The following is a 19724-nucleotide window of genomic DNA, read 5'->3' on the forward strand; positions in this document are numbered from 1 at the left end:
GCACTCACTGTGTTAGCTGCCATCAGATGACTGGCTTCTAACTGCCTTCTAGTCCTGGGTGTCCCCACTCATGATGGAAATTCCTAGGAGACAGAACTTGATTATTTTAGAGAGTCCTGTGACTGACAGCTCACTAGAATCACGTGACGGCCCCGGCAGCTCCCACGAAGGGATGGATGCTGTGAGGGAAGGAGAAACAAGAAAAGTCTACACATTCTGATTATCAGCTGTTCAACATACATACATGCCCTTCTTTCCATAAACACCGTTTGGAAATGATTCAAGTATAATGCAGATATTTTTAACATAATACAAATAGCTAAGGTACAGCAGAAAGGACGTCCTCCTTAGAAGATTCCCATCACCACATCCAAAGAGGAAGTTTCAAGGCTACCATTTCCTAGTTTCGGTGATCATTGAGTGATGCCCCTGCCTCCTCTCATTCTGTCACAATCCCATGTCAATGTGCTATGCTTTATGAATGAAATGATAAATTGTAGTGTACTAACACATCCCATATGCCAATAATAATAATAGAATACAAGTACTGACTTTAGGGTAGACTGTCTTATTTTTAAGCTGGACCTGGTATTTATGACCTCCTCCTTCACTTCCCAATTTGACATGTCTCTTGCTTTCAGGTAGTTCCCTTACATTTGATTTTTTTTTTGTCTGCTCTCTGAGATGAACCACATCCTTATTCAGGAGGAATCTGAGCCTGTTCTTCCTAGCTGTAGTCGGTTGTATCCATGTCTGTTACAATTTCCATTGTGCATCATACTCAGCTTGAGGGGGCAGCACTCCTTCTAGCCTTGATTTATATGTGGCCACATCACTATTTGCCTTGATTGTTGTCATACCAACACAAGCAGTCTCAGCATCTAATTCAGTGGAAAATATAGTAGGTCCCATAGTGAATGCATTTCTTCTTGGTTTATCAGTTTTGAGATGAGCAAGGAAAGAACACACACACAAAAAAACCCAACTGGGAATAGGTCATTGAATTAATTTCTTAGGCTGTTGTAACAAAGTACCACAAACTGAGTGGCTTAAGCAACAGAATTAATTGTGTCACAGTTCTGGAAATTAGAAGTCTGGGATTAAGGTGTTAGCAGGATTGATTCCTTCTGGGAGCTGTGAGGGAGAATCTGATTCATACCTCTCTCCTAGCTTCTGGTAGCTGCAGACATTTCTTAGTTTATAGATGGCATTTTCCCTATGTCTTCACATCATTTTTCCTATGCACATGAGTGTTTCTATTCCAAATTTCTCCTTTTGATAAAGACATCAGTCATATTGGATTAGAGTTCACCTTTATGACCTTGTCTTAACTTGATCATCTGCAAAACTACTTTTTCCAGATAAGGTCATATTTGTAAGTAGTGGGGGATTAAGTCATTACCATCTTTATAGGGGACACCATTCAATCCATGACAGTCTGTAAGCATTATATCATAACAACTATGTCTTCCCTTTCTACCTTTATTCAAAACCTATGTATTTCAGCTTTAGGGGAAAAAAGCACAACATTTTATGATGTCTACTACGAGAAAATGTATACATTTTTTAAAGTAAGCCCTATGCCCAATGTGGAGCTCAAACTCACAACCCTGAGATCAAGAGTCACATGCTCTGCTGACTGAGCCAGCAAGGGGATCCCAAAACATACCACATCTTTTAACCACATTTTGGAAGATAGTGTTGTGTCCAAAAAGGCAGGAACAGAACCTTCAATAATTGGCCATTCCATCATCCTATAAGGCTAGCTCCTTTCAGGTATTAGGGTACACAGTAGGACCCATGAAAACCATAATCAGCATCCTACTGACTTATTTCCTTAACTGTGGCCTTAATTCTTTGGTTAGAGGTAAAGGTGTGTGGTTAGCATAAAGCATTAAATAAGTCTACCAGCAGTGGTGCCGATAGAAGAAAATAAGTCTAAATACAGAATAAATATCTCTGTGTCCAAGAACAATGTGTTGTTTCTGCATGGTAAAAGAGGCCTAATTAATCAACCATCCACCAGGTACCTGATTGGATTTTGCAATATGTCCAGTCTGTAACAGCAGAAGGAATGGAAATTCTGCTGGCAAATGTGGTGTATTTTAGCAGTGAGAGCCTAGTAGATATTAGTGAGGAAAAGTCTGTATAGTAAACAAATATTTTAAAATATTAATATTTTAGTAAATATTAAAAAATTAAGAAGAACAAAAGAAAAATAAAGGAAGATCTGGCTACACTGGACACACATTCAAAGCTGCCTTCTTAAGATAGAATATACTTTCTCCAGTTAACCACAATTCCAAGCATCCCCTGTCATCTTTCATCAAATTCTCTTCCCTGGTTTATGGTAGTATCTGAAACTTGTAGATTTCTGAGTTTGTGACCCTTCTACTAGATTGCCCTGGAGAGGAACACAACTGATACTCCTTAAGTGGATCATTCTATCCCCTCCTATTATTAAGAACTTCTCTGGTGTAATGCTGTCTTGTGAGTATTCAGGTAGAAAACAGATATTCTCAGCTCTGGGCAATTCTTTCCACACTTCCTTGTCTCTAGACCTGATATCTAGCTCTTTTTAGGTCTCTGAACAACTAAACAGACCATTTACCATCATTCAGGAAGGAGAATAGATTCTGATCTCATTCCAAGCAAAGTGGATAATGAGAAATACTGCTTATATGTCTGTCCATCGCGAGGTTTTTGTTTCTCCAAAAATTCCATTTCTCCTCAGGATTCTGTTTCAGCCTCAGGGAGACTATAGTTTGTTTATTTGTTCATTGTAGGCTGTAGCTTCATATCAGATCTACCTCTGGCTCATATTGGTACATTACAAAGAAGTATCTGTAAACTAGAGATTTTGTCTTAAGTAGGTTGATTTGGATCTTTAATAGGTTGGTTATGGGCTTTTCCTCATGATGCTGTAAAGGAAGCTCCCAGGAGGACTTCTTCAAGTCAAGAGAATGAGCAACCCACACAGACCACATAGTTTTTGCCTTTAGTCCCATCCTATTCATACCGTTTGAACATGTCACAGTTGTACTGCTGTCACAACTAAGATTTTGGCTAGATGGAACTGGTAGCATCCAGTTCACAATGTGCTGTTTAAACCACATGGTCACTAGGTATCCTGTGGTCAGATTTGCATACTTCACTGAGGTCCAAAAGGATGCCAGAAACAGTTTGTCGAGGACAGACTAATTACTTACAGAAGGAAATGTGACTTGCTATCTAATCATAAAGCGCTCTACTGAAGTTCTTCCTTTGGGACTTGCTGTGGTACTCTACAGAACTAAAGTACTCTGCCGTCCTATGTACAGTTTGACACAATTGGATCTGATGGGTCACTGGCTAGTCTGACTGACAGACTGCTTGAATTGAACTTTGAACTAGGTAGACAGCATTTTCTTATTCTTGTTCCTATCTACATCTGGCACCTTTTGGACTCATATGGTAAATAGATCAGAGTAGAATGCCTAAAAATGGAATATGCCTCAAAAATAAGAAGTCCACAAATATGTATTCTTCCACCTTCATGTTGAACTCCTAGGTGTATAAAAGCTTGTCTCTCACTTGGGCAGGAATTTTTTTTTTAATTAAAACAATTTTTTTTCTTAAATAGTTTACTGTCAAGTTGGTTTCCATATAACACCCAGTGCTCATCCCAACAAGTGCCCTCCTCCGTGCCCATCATCCCCTTCCCCTCTCCCTCACCCCCATCAGCCCTCAGTTTGTTCTCAGCATTCAAGAGTCTCTCATGGTTTGCCTCCCTCCCTCTCCCCTGCTATTTTTCCCCTTCTTCTCCGCCATGGTCCTCCATTAAATTCCTCCTAATCCACCTATACATGCAAACATATGGTATCTGTCCTTCTCTGCCTGACTTATTTCACTCAGCATAACACCCTCAAGGTCCATCCATGTTGCTACAAATGTCCAGATTTTATTCTTTCTCATTGCCATGTAGTATTCCATTGTATAGATAAACCACATCTTCTTGATCCATTCATCAGTTGATGGACACTGAGGCTCTTTCCATGTTTTGGCTACTGTTGAGAGTGCTGCTATGGAACATTGGGGTACATGTAGGCAGGAATATTTTAACGTCACCAAATTGTTGCAGAAGTTCAATGTTCTCAGGCCTGGGGAATGAACCACAGTTTGGAGTTTGAGTTTTATTGGATTTATAGTTAGGTAGTTTTAGGACACAATTCCCTTGATCAACCGACCCCTGTAAGCCTCAGTTCTAACCAGCAAACCTTAGGTTTTAGGTGTTTTGCTTCCCTAAAGGTCAATATCTAATAATCACTGAAGGTTTTTGGAATCTTTTCCCTTAGTACAATTACCCACTGCAGTTAACTTGCTTCAGAGAAAACAAGGAGAAAAGCTCAGAGTATACAGGATGCTTCTTCAAGGGCATCTCTCCTCTCCCTTTAAGGGGTTCTAGATCTATCAACTGATTCAAGATTGGTGATTCAGGAGACATGGTGATTTCTTTGTATTGTGACTGAAGGACAGCCTCTTTTGCTAACTCAGGGAGTTTGGGGATTAAAAAAAAAAACCCAATGAAGAACTTTGTGGGTTGTTTTCGCATCTCATTCGAGGGGGATCTTCACATGTTAATTCTTTCTCCAACATTCAGTCACTACACTCACCTTGACTTTGATTCATATGACTCTGGGTGGCCACCTAAGCTCAGCCACCCAGCGCCCAGGTTCCTCCCATCCCACCTGAGATCTGGGAGCCCACTTCCATTACAGTCTCTCCCACCAGCATTTCTGATCCTGGGAGAACAGCCAGTAAAATGCTTTTCGGAAGGCCCAGTGGTTTTCTTAATAGTTATTTCTGTATTAATCTTGGAAGCACATTCTTTTATTTCATACTGGGGAGTGGGATGGATAAGTGAGAAAGTGAATAGGTAGGAACCATGTGAAAGATTCAAGCCAGAATGTCTGTCTCCTAGTCTTTGTGAATTCTTTCTTTAATATTATGCCAAGGAATGTCTGGCTTTTCAGTTATTTTAGGATGTGCCAGGGTTTTGTCTAGGATGGCATTAGCCAACCAAGCCAACTGTTAGAACTGAATCTGATAGCCCTAGCCAGCACATGAGATGGAATCAGCAATATTAATACATTCAGCCTAATGCAAAATTATACATGCCTTTTTGTATTAGTTTTCTATTGTTGTGTAACAAATTACCACAAACTTAGCATCTTGAAACAGCACAATTTATCATCTCTTAGTCCAGGCACAAGTCCAGGGACCTGCTAAGGGTGTCACAAAGCTAAAATCAAGGGGTCTACCAGGGCTAAGGTCTCATTTGAGGCATCCTCTTTCAAGGATACTGATCTCTCCAATGAGAGGAAGAAAGGAGAGCAGTGGAGGAGGTGGACTTGTGCAAAGAAGTGACAAAACTCACTTCTGCTTATATTTCTAATAGTTCCAACCCAAGGAAGCACATGGAACATTTGGTCAGCATTGTTTCTGTTACAAATATTTTTCCTCTAAGGTTAAGATTACTATTTCTTCCTCTAAGAGAAGCACAAACACTTATTGCTTATTTAAACTCTGGCAATATACTTACAAAGTGTGAGGTTGTATTAACTGCTTGTTCAATAGGGAGGGCATAATTAACTGTGCCCAACAGATCTAAGCTGGGGACATAGTATGATGACAGTGAGTGGGTGGTTAATGTAGCAGGGTGAAAAAAATAGGGTAACAGTTGATACTGAAATTACTCCTCTCATGAGAACTGTTACTATTTTACTTGAAGAGTGGCTTTAGGTTTAGAAAGTAGAGTCCTGAAAACATGATGTGTAGCTTTGCTCTTCAAGAATAGTTCATGAACCAGTAGTGGGAGCATTACCTGCGAGCTTATTGGAAATGAAGCGTCTCTGGCCCCACCCCAGACGTACCATTTCAGAATATGCGTTTTAAGAAGACCCCAGGTAACTCCTATGCACGTTTAAAATTTGAATCATGCTTGGTCTACAATGAGATAGCAGAAAAGGTCGATAAATGGTTCTGCATAAGAGTGAACAGAAATTTACAGTGGCGGCAGGAGGGGAATAGCTGTAGGAAGCAACCAGGAGACAGAAAGGGAGAGGATGTCAGAGAAGGGAGAAAAGAAGCTGAGCCATATGGCAAGAGAATGCAGCTTGTGGAAGCGTCTCCGGGAAGAACTGATTATATGTGAGAAGGACAGAGAACCTTTAGGAACTGGCTTTTTAAAACTTTTTAAAAGACACAACTTTAAATTGCAAAAATTGCTTTAATGTAAACCATAGCCCTTCATACCTTCCCCCTGCCACCCACCCCCAGTGTTTCTTCAGAAGAGGTTATTTCCACATCTAAGTTGGTTAAGAACAAAGAGAAGAGGAACACCAGATAGCTCAGTTGGTTGAGCATCCGACTTCAGCTCAGGTCATGATCTCACAGTTTGTGAGTTCGAGCCCCACATCAGACTCTGCAGAGCCTGGATCCTCCTTCAGATTCTGTGTCTTCCTCTCTCTCTCTCTGCCCCTCCCCCACTCATGCTCTGTCTCTCTGTCTCTCAAAAAATGAATAAACATTGAAAAGTTTTTTTAAAAAAAGAATGAAGAGTTCCATAAGATGCAACGGAGTTGAAGAGTTTAGTGAAAGCTAACACACTGAGTGAATAGTGACCCATAAGAACCTCAGCTACAAGAGAATGTGGAAGACTTTAAAAAAATTTTTTTTATGTTTTTTATTTATTTCTGAGAGAGAGAGAGAGAGAGAGAGAGAGACAGTGTAAGCAGAGGAGGGTCAGAGACAGAGGGAGACACAGAATCCGAAGCAGGCTCCAGACTCTGAGCTAGCTGTCAGCACAGAGCCCAACACAGGGCTCGAACCCATGAACTGTGAGCTAATGATCTGAACCGAAGTCGGATGCTTAACCAACTGAGCCACCCAGGCGCCCCAAGAATGTGGAAGTCTTAAGAGACGTTTTATCATGTATGGGATTGGGTTTTTGGTCACCAGTCAGTGAATCAAAAAGGGCAAGATGGAGGCACCTGGGTGGCTCAGTTGGTTAAGTGTCCAACCCTTAGTTTCAGCTCAGGTCAAGATCTTAAAGTTGGTGAGTTCAAGCCCTGCATCAGGCTCCGCTCTGTCAGTGGGGAGCCTGCTTGCAATTCTCCCTCTCTCCCTCTCTGACCCTCCCCTGTTTGTTTTCACTCTCTCTTTCTCTGTCAAAATAGATAAATAGACTTAAAAAAAAAAAAGGCAAAATAGTATGTGACGTTAGCAAACCTCAAGTTATCTTTAAATTGTTAAGCTTTGATTGAGGGTAACATTTTGTTAATACTAAAAGAGAAAAATTCACCTTGGTGATGCAAAAACAGATAGTAGTCTTGACTCTTTTTTCTATTGAGTGAAGCAAATCTTTTTTATCTAAATATTCCTATTTTACTTTATATGTTTTTGGGAAATATATATAAGTAAATAATTATAATAATTTGGGGGATGGGCAAGAATTCAGTAATTTTAGACAAGAAAATACTGCACACAAAAAATTGAAAGAAAATGGATGACATCTTAATAGTGAGTGTCTTTAGAAAGTAGAGTCATGATGCTTTTTTTTTTTCTTTTCAACTTTTTATTTAAATTCTAGTTACTAGTTAACGTAAAGTGCAGCTTTGGTTTCAGGAGTAGAATTCAGTGATTCATCACTTACATACAATACCCAGTGGGAGTTATGATGCTTTTTATTCCTTGTTTACCTTTTTGTTTTCAATAACTATAATAAATTGTGTTATTACTCTAGTGTAAGAAACTTCATACAAGAGTTTTGTTTCTATTAATCGTTCTAAACATAGAAATTGAATCCTCCAGGCTTGAGAGAACGTGAAATAAAGATAATTTATCTAAATAGGTTCTGAGTGTTCTACAGTGAGTAAAGTAATAGAAATGTATTCTGGGCCATTAGTGGAATTCTTCTTAGCCCTCTTGTTCATTTTTTTTTGAATGGACTTTTAAAAAGACACATTGAAGGAAAACAGTGTTTAAGTCTTCATAAAAATGATTAAAGTATAGCTTCCTGTATTTGTGTTTCCATCTTTCAAAATGCTACATTGGGCATTTTCCCATTGAGTTCACAGCTGTTCTGTGATGTACCTTCCTATCTTCAGGAAAGTGTTACCTTTACTCTCCTTCTACGAAAGTTATTACCCCCTCTTTCTTTTCCTGCTCTCATTTGAACTTGAGGAAGTAGTTTATTCTAGCTGTCTCTATAACCTTTCTTCCTTCTGGTGTACCTGTCACTGATATTGGTGATGGAGAATGTTTATAGTGATCCTGTTGTTAAACCAACTACATTTTAACTCTCATCCCAAATAATGGTAATTATTATTATTAACTTCTTTCCAACATTTGACACTGTTGAAATTATCTTTCTGAAATCGACCTCCTTTTATGTCTATAAACATTATCTTCTTCAAATTTTCTTTCTCTCTTGGGGTACTTGGGGATGTTAGTTGAGCATCTGCTCTTGATCTGAGCTCAGGTTTTGATCTCAGGGTTGTGAATTCAAGCTCTGCATTGGGGACTATGCTGCTTGTGAGGCCTACTTAAAAAAATTCTTTTTTCTTTTTCTTTATATGTTACTAATTCTGTTTCTGCTGTTTTGTTGATCTCTGTTTTCCCTTAAATATTAATGTTTCCTTGGGTTCCACTTTGACCTTCTGACCTCATTGAACATTTGTTTCCAGTTTAAACTACTAGGTATATTCTACCGAATCCCTTACATTTTTAAACCATTCAAGTAATCCATGATTAATATAATCTAATTTGGGAATGCATATATGCAGTAAAAAAATAAATAAATAAAATGCCTCTGTAGCTCATTAGCCAGAGACCAAAATAATGTTTTGCTTTATATTCTTCTAAGCAACTTTGTCTGCATATACACATTCTTAGAAATTAAAATACATAAATACAAGAATGGAATTGTGCTCTAATCCTATTTTTTCTTTTTTTATTAAAAATTTTTAATGTTTATTTTTTATTAGAGAGAGAGAAAGACAGAGCGTGAGTGGGAGAGGGGCAGACAGAGAGGGAAACACAGACTCTGAAGCAGGCTCCAGGCTCTGAGTTGTCAGCACAGAGCCTCATGTGGGGCTCAAACCCATGGACCACGAGATCATGACCTGAGCCAAAGTCGACCACTTAACAGACTGAGAGACCCAGGCACCCTTTTTAAATTTATTTTTTATTTTTCTTCATTTTTTTCTAATATTATTTTTAACTTGATGTTTCACCTAAAAATATGATGATGCGCCAGAACCCCTAAGATACCTAGGAATAAACCTAACCAAAGAGGAGAAATATGTATACACTGAAAATTATAGAAAACTTATGAAAGAAATAGAAGAGGACACACACACAAAAAAGGAAAAACATCCATGCCCATGGATTGAAAGAAAAAATATTGTTACAGTGTCAATATTACCTAAAGCAATCTACATATTCAATGTGATCCCTATCAAAATAACACCAACATTCTTCACAGAGTTAGAACAATTAATCCTCAAATTTGTATGGAGCCAGAAAAGATCCTGAATAGCCAGAGCAATCCTGAAGAAGAAAACAAAAACTGGAAGCATCACAATTATGGACTTTAAGCTGTATTACAAAGCTGTAATCATTAAGACACTATAGTACCGGCACAAAAACAGACACATAGATCAATGGAACAGGATAGAGAACCCAGAAATGGACCCACAAACATATGACCAACTAATCTTTGACAAAGCAGGAGAGAGCATCTAATGGAAAAAAGACAGTCTCTTCAGCACATGGTGTTGGGAAAACTGGACAGCATGTGGGAAAACATGCAAAAGAATGAACCTGGACCACTTTCTGACACCATACACAATAATAAACTCAAAACGGATGAAGGATTCAAACATAAGACAGAAAGCCATCAAAATCCTAGAGGAGAAAACAGGCAAAAACCTCTTTGACCTGGGCCACAGCAACTTCTTACTCAACACGTCTCCAGAGGCATTGGAAACAAACAAAAGCAAAAATGAACTATTGGGACCGCATCAAGATAAAAAGCTTCTGCATAGTGAAGGAAACAGTCAGCAAAACTAAAAGGCAACTGATGGAATAGGAGAAGATATTTGCAAATAGCATGTCAGATAAATGGTTAGTATACAAAATCTATAAAGAATTTATCAAACTCAACACCCAAAAAACAAATAATCCAGTGAAGAAATGGGCTAAAGACATGAAGAGACACTTTTCCAAAGAAGACATCCCGATGGCTAACAGACACATGAAAAGATGCTCAGCATCACTCATCATCAGGGAAGTACAGATCAAAACCATAATGAAATACAACCTCACACCAGTCAAATGGCTAAAATGAACATTTCTGGCAACGACAGATGTTGGTGAGGATGCGGAGAAAGAGGAACCCTTTTGCACTGCTGATGGGAATGCAAACTGGTGAAACCACTCTGGAAAACAGTATGGAGGTTCCTCAGAAAATTAAAAATAGAACCATCCTATGACTCAGCAATTGCTCTACTAGGTATTTATCCAAAGGATACAGGTATGCTGTTTTGAAGGGACACATGCACCCCAATGTTTATAGCAGCACTATCAACAATAGCCAAAGTATGGAAAGAGTCCAAATGTCCATCGACTGATGAATAGATAAAGAAGAAGTGGTATATATTATATCATACATACAGTGGAATATTAGTCGGCAATCAAAAAGAATGAAATCTTGCCATTTGTATGGAACTAGAGTATATTATGTTCAGCAAAATTAGTCAGTGAGAGAAAGACATATATCATAGGACTTAAGTCATATGAGGAATTTAAGATACAAAATAGTTGAACATAAGGGAAGGGAAGCAAAAATAATATAAAAACAGGGAGAGGGACAAACCATAAGAGACTCTTAAATACAGAGAACAAACTGAGGATTGCTGGAGGGATTTGGCATAGGGAGATGGGCTAAATGGGCAAAGGGCATTAAGGAGGACACTTGATGAGATGAGCACTGGGTGTTATATATAAGTGATGAATCACTAAATTATATTCTTGAAATCATTGTTATCCTATATGTTAACTAACTTGGATACAAATTTTAAAAAATTAATTAAAAAATAAGATATGATGGTGGTTTTCATGTCAATAAATTCTGTCACACTTTAAAATAGATTTATAATTTTCTTTCATATATGTTCATCATAATATATTTAACCAAAACATATCTTTGGAGATTTACATCATTTCCAGTGTTTTGCTTATATCAATAATATTGTGGTGAACATATTCATAAGTATTTCTTTACTTTTATCCATATTTATTTCCTCAGATTAATTTCATAGAAATAGAATGGTTAGCTGAATGTCTAAAAGCTTCAGGTATATATTGTTAGATTTCTCCCTGGAAATTTGTTTTTAAAAATACATTTTAAGAGTTCCTAATTCCTCTCATCTTTACCAACATTAGACAAGAACTTCTTATTAAATCTTTGTCAGTGCAATAGGAATAAAAATGGGGGTGACATTCTTGGGGTGAGAGAGAAAAGTAGTCCATCCTGTTTTTCAGTTTATCCATTAACTTTTTAATTTCAAAATCGTATTTTAATTTTCTCCTTCTCCCTTTTCATAGCAGCCTACTTTTGTTTTATGGATGCCAGATCCTTTCAATTTATTTTAGGATATTTATATATATTTTTAAGTTATCTTCTGTGTCTCTAAGACCATCTTTATATGAACATTAGTATTTCTCATCAGCTCCAAAATATTTTCTACCTGTGCTTACATGATAATTTCCTTTCTCCATAGCTTCTGTTTTCTTTCTAGAACTCTTTCAGAGTTGACCCTTTATGACTTTGACTCTCATGTTTTTTGTATCTTTGAAATTTTGCTCTATATTCTAGGAGATATCTTTAACTTTTTCTTTCAACCCTTCTATATTGGCAATCGTATTGTAAATTTCTTGACATGTTTTTCTTTTCTTTGATTTTACTTTCATCCTTTTATGGATGCATTTTCTTAAGTCACTATGAGGATATTCATTAGACTTTGAAGAGTCTTTTAAAGTTCTCTTCTCTGACTTACCTGTTTTTTTATGTAAGTTTTCTTTTTCATGTTATTGGTAGCTGTTATTTTTTTTTTCCTCTATATTTCTGAGGATTCTTGGTTGTCTCTTCATATTTAACCAGCGATACTGGGTAGGCTTTAGGTAATTTGTGTGGGTTTCTTCTGTTGTTGTGTATATGGATCTGGCATCCTGCTAGTCTTTTTTTTTTTTTTTTTTTAAGGGAGAATTAACAAGTAGCTTTTCATACTCTCATTGTGTGATTCATTTATACAGTTAATGTTTATTGAGCCCGCTCTGAGTGTACAGCTTCGTGTATATTGAGATGCACTGGAAAACCAGTGCTGTGTCATTGCTTGACTTTCAAATTGATCTTCTGCTTCAAGTTGCCTTTCTCCCATTCCCACTAATGCTATATTATTACAGTCTTTCTGAGACTTGATTTCCCAAAGGCAAAAGAGTTCTTCTGCTATATCTCTCCTGGATCAAGGCTTTCTCTCCCTTATTTATTAACAGGTTTTCCTCAGGTTTCCAACTTCTGGAGATTTTGGTTAAAGTTCTTATCTGCCAAGTCCCTTCCCATTGTCTCAACTCTTGTGGCTTATTCATTTTTAAAATTCTCCTGTAGTTGTTTTAATGCAGTCTCGGGGAGAGAACAGATAAAAGCTCTCTAACATCACTAACCACTTTCCATGTCTTTAAGGAGCATCGAGAAATAGTCACCAACCTCCTTGCCTTATATATTAGACTTCCTGGACTACTCTTGACAAAAATATCATAGACTGCATGGTTTAAACAAGAGAAATTTATTTTCTCACAGTTCTGGAGGCTGGAAAATCCAAGATGAAAGTTTTGGCCACTTCAATTTCTAATGAGGACTCTAATGAGGACTTCCTGGCTTGCAGACCTTGCTTCCTCATGGTATTTTCAAATGCCCTTTCTGCAGGGCTCATATGCTTGCAGGGAAAGAGAGAGAGAGAAAAAGAGAGAGAGAAAGAGAAAAAGAAAGAGAAAGAGAGAGCACGCACTAATGTTTCCTCTTATAAGGACACTAATCTTGTGATATCAGGGCCCCACCCTCATGGCCTGTTTAATCTTAATTATTTCCATAGAGGCCCCTTTTCCAAATACAGCCACACTAGGAATTTCCACTTGAACATATGAATTCAGGGGGTGGGGGATGGGAGGTGGACATAAACATTGAGAACATAATGTCAAACGCTGAGTCCATAAGGCCTTGTCAAGTGGAACACGATTGCTTAATTTATTATTTTTGTTACTATAGAAAGAGAGAGGTAGGTTTTTTAACTTTGTGACTAATTTTTTTAAGTGAGCCTGAGTTTCTGTATGTTAAATGTACCTTTCCTTATTACTTGTTTTATTGTCCTTCTTGCTTCCACTCCTTATCCCAATCACTTTCTCCCTTTTCTTTAATAAAATATTTTATTCCATTGTTATTTAGACTGTATCTTATAGCCTTTTAGAAAGCCAACAAGGGGCTAGCAAAAATTTAGAAAATTGATATAGTTACCAATATTCCAAATAAACTCATTTCCACATCATTACTTATATGTCCTAGGAGTCAAAGTAGAAGCATCTAGAGTCTTTCTAAGCCTTGGTTCATATCTGGGAGACATTGCAGGAAGTAAGATAGTGCAAAATTAGGCCAACTCTTTCATTGCTGCCTTTAAAAATGTCCAGGAACAGTTTGCCTGTTGCTTTTCCAAACATAAACACAGAGACAGGCCAGTGAACTAATAATATTAATTGATGCTATCCTAACAAATAGGTCAAATAGAACAAAACCACAACTTTTCCTGCACTGTAACCTCTTGGTACATGACGTCAAAATCAGATGGTGTTTTGGTGTCCTAGTGTGTAGGAGATAAAAAAGACAAGGAAAGCTGACTGTGTGAACTGTCTTGTGAACGTCATAAAAGCGATCTCCTGCTGTAGCCTCGGAAGGATACCCTGCAATGGGGCAGTCAGGAGAAGAAAAGAGAGGGCTGTAGAAAATTCCTCTGCATACCTTGCCAAAATCTGAACTCTGAGTCCCTTCGAACGAAGTACTGTAATTTATCACTCACCAAGAGCAATCAAGTCAAATGAAAGAAATGATTAATGTAGCATTTTGTTTTCTGGGCAGTAAACTGCCTGTGCTGTCTTTTGGGTAGAAGTATTTGTTGTTTTGGAATGAATAACAGAAATGTACCACTTTCTCTGTCTATGGCTACAATCAAAGGTTTTAACCTTGGGGAAACAATAGCAGAGTGTTTGGTTTATTCTCCACCCCCCACCCCCAGACTTGGGACTGTAAATTAAAGTTATAATTAATTCTTAGAGTAAGGAAGGGTCCATGTCACTCCTGTTGTGGCTAAACAGTTCAGGCATTGTTTCCCTGCTCATCCAGAATGGGGGTCGATAGTGGCTTTTTTTTTAATGCCACCAATGGCTTTTCAATTTCTATATGAAAGCCAACCTTCATCTCTTCGATGAAGAGATGTTTCCGAATGTTTCCAGGACTCACCTTTATATGTACAACACATAACTCACAGATTATTTCCTGTTTTTTCTTTCCCAGATTTAAACTCTTATCCAGATCTATTCCTTATAATTCTTGACTCTTTTAAAGTATTTCTTACAAGATTGTTAATTGATTAGTCATCTTGAAGAATGGATAGTTCACCTTTAGAGAATACTTTTTCTAACCTTTAACTTAAAAATATGAGAAGAATCAGTAGCTCAGCAGCATAATCCTTAATATAAACAAAAGTGAGGACTTTAGAAAAAAGCAAGTGTAATAACTCTCTTCCAAAAAAGTGACTTAAGAAAGATTGAAGTGTAGCATGCATACAGACTTAGCATAACTTCCTGAAAGCTAGCCCAAGCTTCTCTGAAAATTGATAAGAATTATATAGGCTGACAAATGCCTAATTAAAAATCTGTCTTTTGATGGGGTGCCTGGGTGGCTCAGTCAGTTGAGCATCCGACTCTTGATCTCACCTCAGGTCTTGATCTCACGGTCATGAGTTGGAGCCTTATATTGGGCTTTGTGCTGGGCATGAAGCCTGCCTTAAAAAAAAAAAAATCTATCTTATGGTTGTTCATAATTTTTGCAACATTCATATTTTAAAATACCCCTCCTCAATTAGAATTATTCTGTGGTAGAAATCTTTATGGAAAAAACGGAAACATTTTACATTTGATTACTATGTGATTATTTTAAATAAAATTGGTAATATCTGGACTTATGTTTTCCCACCATTATTAACTAACATTTTTTCTAATTACATGCAGTTCTATATTTCTCAGGCTTTGATTAATGAAAACATGCCATTTCAACAGTTGACACATATGAGACACAGTTATATTTCAAGATATTGTTTAGTTCTTCTGTTTGTACATTGAAAGCAATTTTTCCCTGCTTCATCTCACAGTGAAGCAGAAACAAGGTTTCAAACACTCTGCCAACCCAAATACTAGCCAGGGATTCTCAGACACATTTTTTAGGGTAGTTTTTCATTCTTGGGATACCAGATAAGTAGAGCCTGGGGAAAGAAGAGGCAGAAAGCAGAACAGAAAAAGAGAGGAGCTTTTGGAGGGAGGGATGTGAGAACCATCTTTGCAAAGGACAAGAGAACAGAATGGAGAAGATTCGGAAGACGGGCTGTCCTAAAGCATGAACCTCCTTCATCTCCTTCATCAGAAACCTCACTCACATCTGACTGATTTGTTTTGGGCAACTTGCAGATCTGTGGTCCTATCCCCCTGAACAGACAGCAGCAAGTCTGAACACTGATGTGGAAAAAGAGCCTAAGGAAAGTACCTCCTCGTGACCATGTTGGAAATTCATTGAACACTGGGAACTTCTCCTGTGAGCAGAGGCAATATTAATACCACTGTTCTTATTCCAGGTGCTTTGATGAAGTACCAGTAACAATTAATTACTTTTTTAGAGATAAGACAATCAAATTTTGTGCTCAAAACACAAAGATTTGCCCCCATAGAAAATATTGAAGGGAACATATGAAGGCTGTTAAGACAACATCAAGAAAGAATTCCAGTTAATGTTTGAACAATGGTTATGTTATTGACATAGTTGTTCAACCTGCTATGGACACTCTTTTGAAGAAGGGAGGACTCAGATAAGTTAAAAATGTAAATAGTTCCATCATTCTTCTATCTTGAAAGACTCTTAACTGTACATAATAACCTGATATTTTGAATCTGAATGTAACACTTTTCAAGCAGCAAGGTTGGGTTTTAACAAAAGCTTTATGAAAAACTTCTTGATCCAAAGAAGTGAAACAAATGATTAGCCACAGTGTAGTCATGTAAAAGGAGAACACATTTTGGAGGCAGGCTTGGCTCTGTGCTCAGCTGTGTGAACTTGGTAAGATGAACTCAGCTTCCCTGAGTTGTAGGGACAATGGGACAATGACCCTCTGGTTAGAACAGTTGTGATTAGTATTAAAGGAGATAATGTAAAAACAGCATATGTATGCTTTTATGCCATGACTATTCTGATAAATAATGGAACTTTTTAGACATTCCTGCATTCCAGCAGGGTGGGTCCTTTTACCTGGAGAGACTGAGGCAGCTGGTAAATGCACATATTTTTCTCAGCCTACAGTCTGTAGTTCTTAAGGTGGACCTGTGATGTGATGTTTATGTTCTTTTGAGAAGGAATAGCAGACTCCTTTGAAAGCACACTTGTTAAATGGATGGGTTTATTTTCTAAAGAACAGTAAATGTCTTATTGAAGATATCAAATTTATCCATGCCACAGTCACATAATTTCTTTTCTTTAAATCAATACACTATGGTATTTGAGGGGCAGAATATACAGAAGAAAGAGCACTGTATTAGGAGGGTGGGCATATTTAAATCCCTGTCCCATTAGACCACATCCTAACTCTATGACCTTGGACCAGATCATGAAGCCTTTCTCAGCTTAAGTTTCTTTAAGTAACTCAAGGAAAGTGGGGATGATAATTCTGTACTCTAGTTTATTTCATTATTTATGTGAGGATCAAAATGAAATCATATACACATTGCAAATTATTAAGTACCATACCAATTTAAAGAATTATTGGTTTGAACCTAGGTGAAATAAAACATAAGCATTCAAATGTAGACAAAATTAATTTTTTATTGTTAGCTTCATTATCCTTTAGGATGGAAGTGTTAACTATTTTCCGTTTTAGTATTCCTCTAATCAGTAAAGAAAATGAACCCTATGCCTATTTCTTGAGAAGCAGCAAATCGTAATGGATAGTCACAGGTCTGGATATTTGGATCTAAGTCCTAATTTTGCTTTTATGACTTAGGGCAACTATCTTTCATGCTCTTTATGTACGTTTCATCATCTCTGAAATAATGGAGGCTATTTTGTTTCCTTCTACTTTAACACACTTATGTGAGCATTCCTTTAAATGTCTACCCTAGTTCTCTCTGGACACTTGAAAACTTTCCCTTTCACAAATGTGAATATAGTCTGTGTTATCAAACCTATTCTGTGTCCTATAACAGATTCCCTTCTAGAGAAAGAGATATTCTTAGATATCAGGATCTAAAGTCCAAAACCTAATATTCCATAAGGAGGAAATGCCAAAGAGTGATGATTATGGTTAGTTTCTTAAGTACATTTGACCTTGATTTTTGGTTATGTAATTACTATTTATCTTTCAAAGAAAGTTGCTATTGTTTTCCCCAGAAAAACTACAATTATATTTTGAAGTGCAGAAGGGCCAAGTTTTTGCTATATTTGTTATAAAGGAGCATCATTAAGACTATTTCAAATAAATGAGACAGTTGGCCATGTCAGACTCTTTCATTGTGGATAGTGCTACCATTTATCAGTCAGTAATACACTTGGGAAGTAATATGCTCACAGAAAAGCATCTGTTAGACACACACAGCCTTGATTAATCTTGATCTTAATGGACAATGATAAAGATGGTAAAACATAGAGTTCAAAATATAACCCAAACACTTTATTTAGTTAGTTAATCATCACATTTAAACTTCCCTTTTGGTAAGTAGAAGAAATAGTAACATTACTTCTTTGCCTCCTGAAAGATTTTTAATTAATCAGTCCTTTTGCTTTTCTTTTTCTTACTCTTGTCATCTATTGTATGTGCCTTATATACCAGGTAATAAGATAAAAAAGAGAAAAACAAAATTATCTGTTTATAGTACTTGCTTATCTTAATGAAAGAACCATTTGTGGTTAAAATCAGGATTAAACAATTATTTGTAGATTTTATTTTTGGCTAAAAAATTTTTTATTATAAAATAATGTTCTATTTACACACTAAAACAATGACACTATACTTGCTATTCTTTTTTTCAAATGTAATTGCAATCAGTAATTTGAGTGTCTTCTCAAACTCTTTTATATGGATTTGTCCACATGACACGTATCTACAAGTATGGCTGATATACATCAGATTATGCTATAGGTGTGGCATTCTACAATTTTCATTTTTAAATATTTTAATGTTTATTTATTTTTGAGAGAGAGAGAAATTGGGAGGGGCAGAGAGAGGGAGACACGGAATCTGAAGCAGGCTTCAGGCTCTGAGCTGTCAGCACAGAGCCTGACACAGGGCTCAAACTCACAAATCGGGAGGTCATGACCTGAGCTGAAGTTGGACACTTAACCAATTGATTCATCCAGGCGCCCCAGACAATTTTCATTGTTTAAAAATTTTGTAATGTTTATTAGTTTTTAAGAGAGAGAGACAGAGAGACAGAGACAGAGCATGAACAGAGGAGGGGCAGAGAGAGAGGGAGACACAGAATCCAAAGCAGGCTCTAGGCTCCAAGCTGTCAGCACAAAGCCCAACATGGGGCTTAAACTCAAGAACGGTGAGATCATGACCTGAGCCGAAGTTGGACGCTTAACCGACTGAGCCACCCAGGTGTCCCTTCATTTTTAATTTAATAGCATATCTTGCAGATTTTCAAGGTAAGATTATCTTCTTTATCAATGATAACAACATATTATTCCACAGTACAGATGTATTATAGTTCCTGAGAGTTATTTAGGTTGTTTCTGATTTTTGATGTTACATACAGATTTTCAATAAACATTCTGTATATACCTTTTCCAGCCCATGTGCATATCTGTAGGACATCGTTAGAAGCAGATTTGTTGAGTTGAAGAGTGTGTGTTCTTTAAATTTTCAGCTACTACCAGATTACCTTAAAATAATGCTTACCTGTATATATTCCCACCACTGATGTACATGAATACTTATTCCCCCTTACCCTCACCAATACCTGATATTATCAGTCTTTTTTAAGTTTGTGCAAATCTAATGGGCAAAATTTGTTTTTTTTAAATTGTTTTTAATGCTTTATTTCTGAGAGAGACAGTGCGAGCAGGGGAGGGTCAGAGAAAGAGGGAGACACAGAATCTGATGCAGGCTTCAGGCTCTGAGCTGGCAGTCAGCACAGAGCCTGATGTGGGGCTCAAACTCACGAACTGTGAGATCATGACCTGAGCCAAAGTCTGATGCTTAACCGACTCAGTCACCCAGGCGCCCCGGGCAAAATTTAGTTTAAAAATTTGTAATAAACATCTTTTCATATGTTTATTGGCCATTTTCCTTTTCCTCTAGTGATGTTTATATGAT

The 19724-nt window shown here is 37.3% G+C and overlaps 1 protein-coding gene across 1 annotated transcript in view; it reads left to right on the forward strand.

Moving 5' to 3' along the window:
• PROS1 (protein S) overlaps window positions 1-19724 on the forward strand; it is a 77221-nt gene that overhangs the window by 3333 nt on the left and 54164 nt on the right. The gene's annotated exons all lie outside the window — the stretch shown is intronic.

Source organism: Hyaena hyaena, unplaced genomic scaffold, assembly GCF_003009895.1.
Source record: "Hyaena hyaena isolate Hyena2069 unplaced genomic scaffold, ASM300989v1 scaffold_570, whole genome shotgun sequence".
Classification (NCBI taxonomy): domain Eukaryota; kingdom Metazoa; phylum Chordata; class Mammalia; order Carnivora; family Hyaenidae; genus Hyaena; species Hyaena hyaena.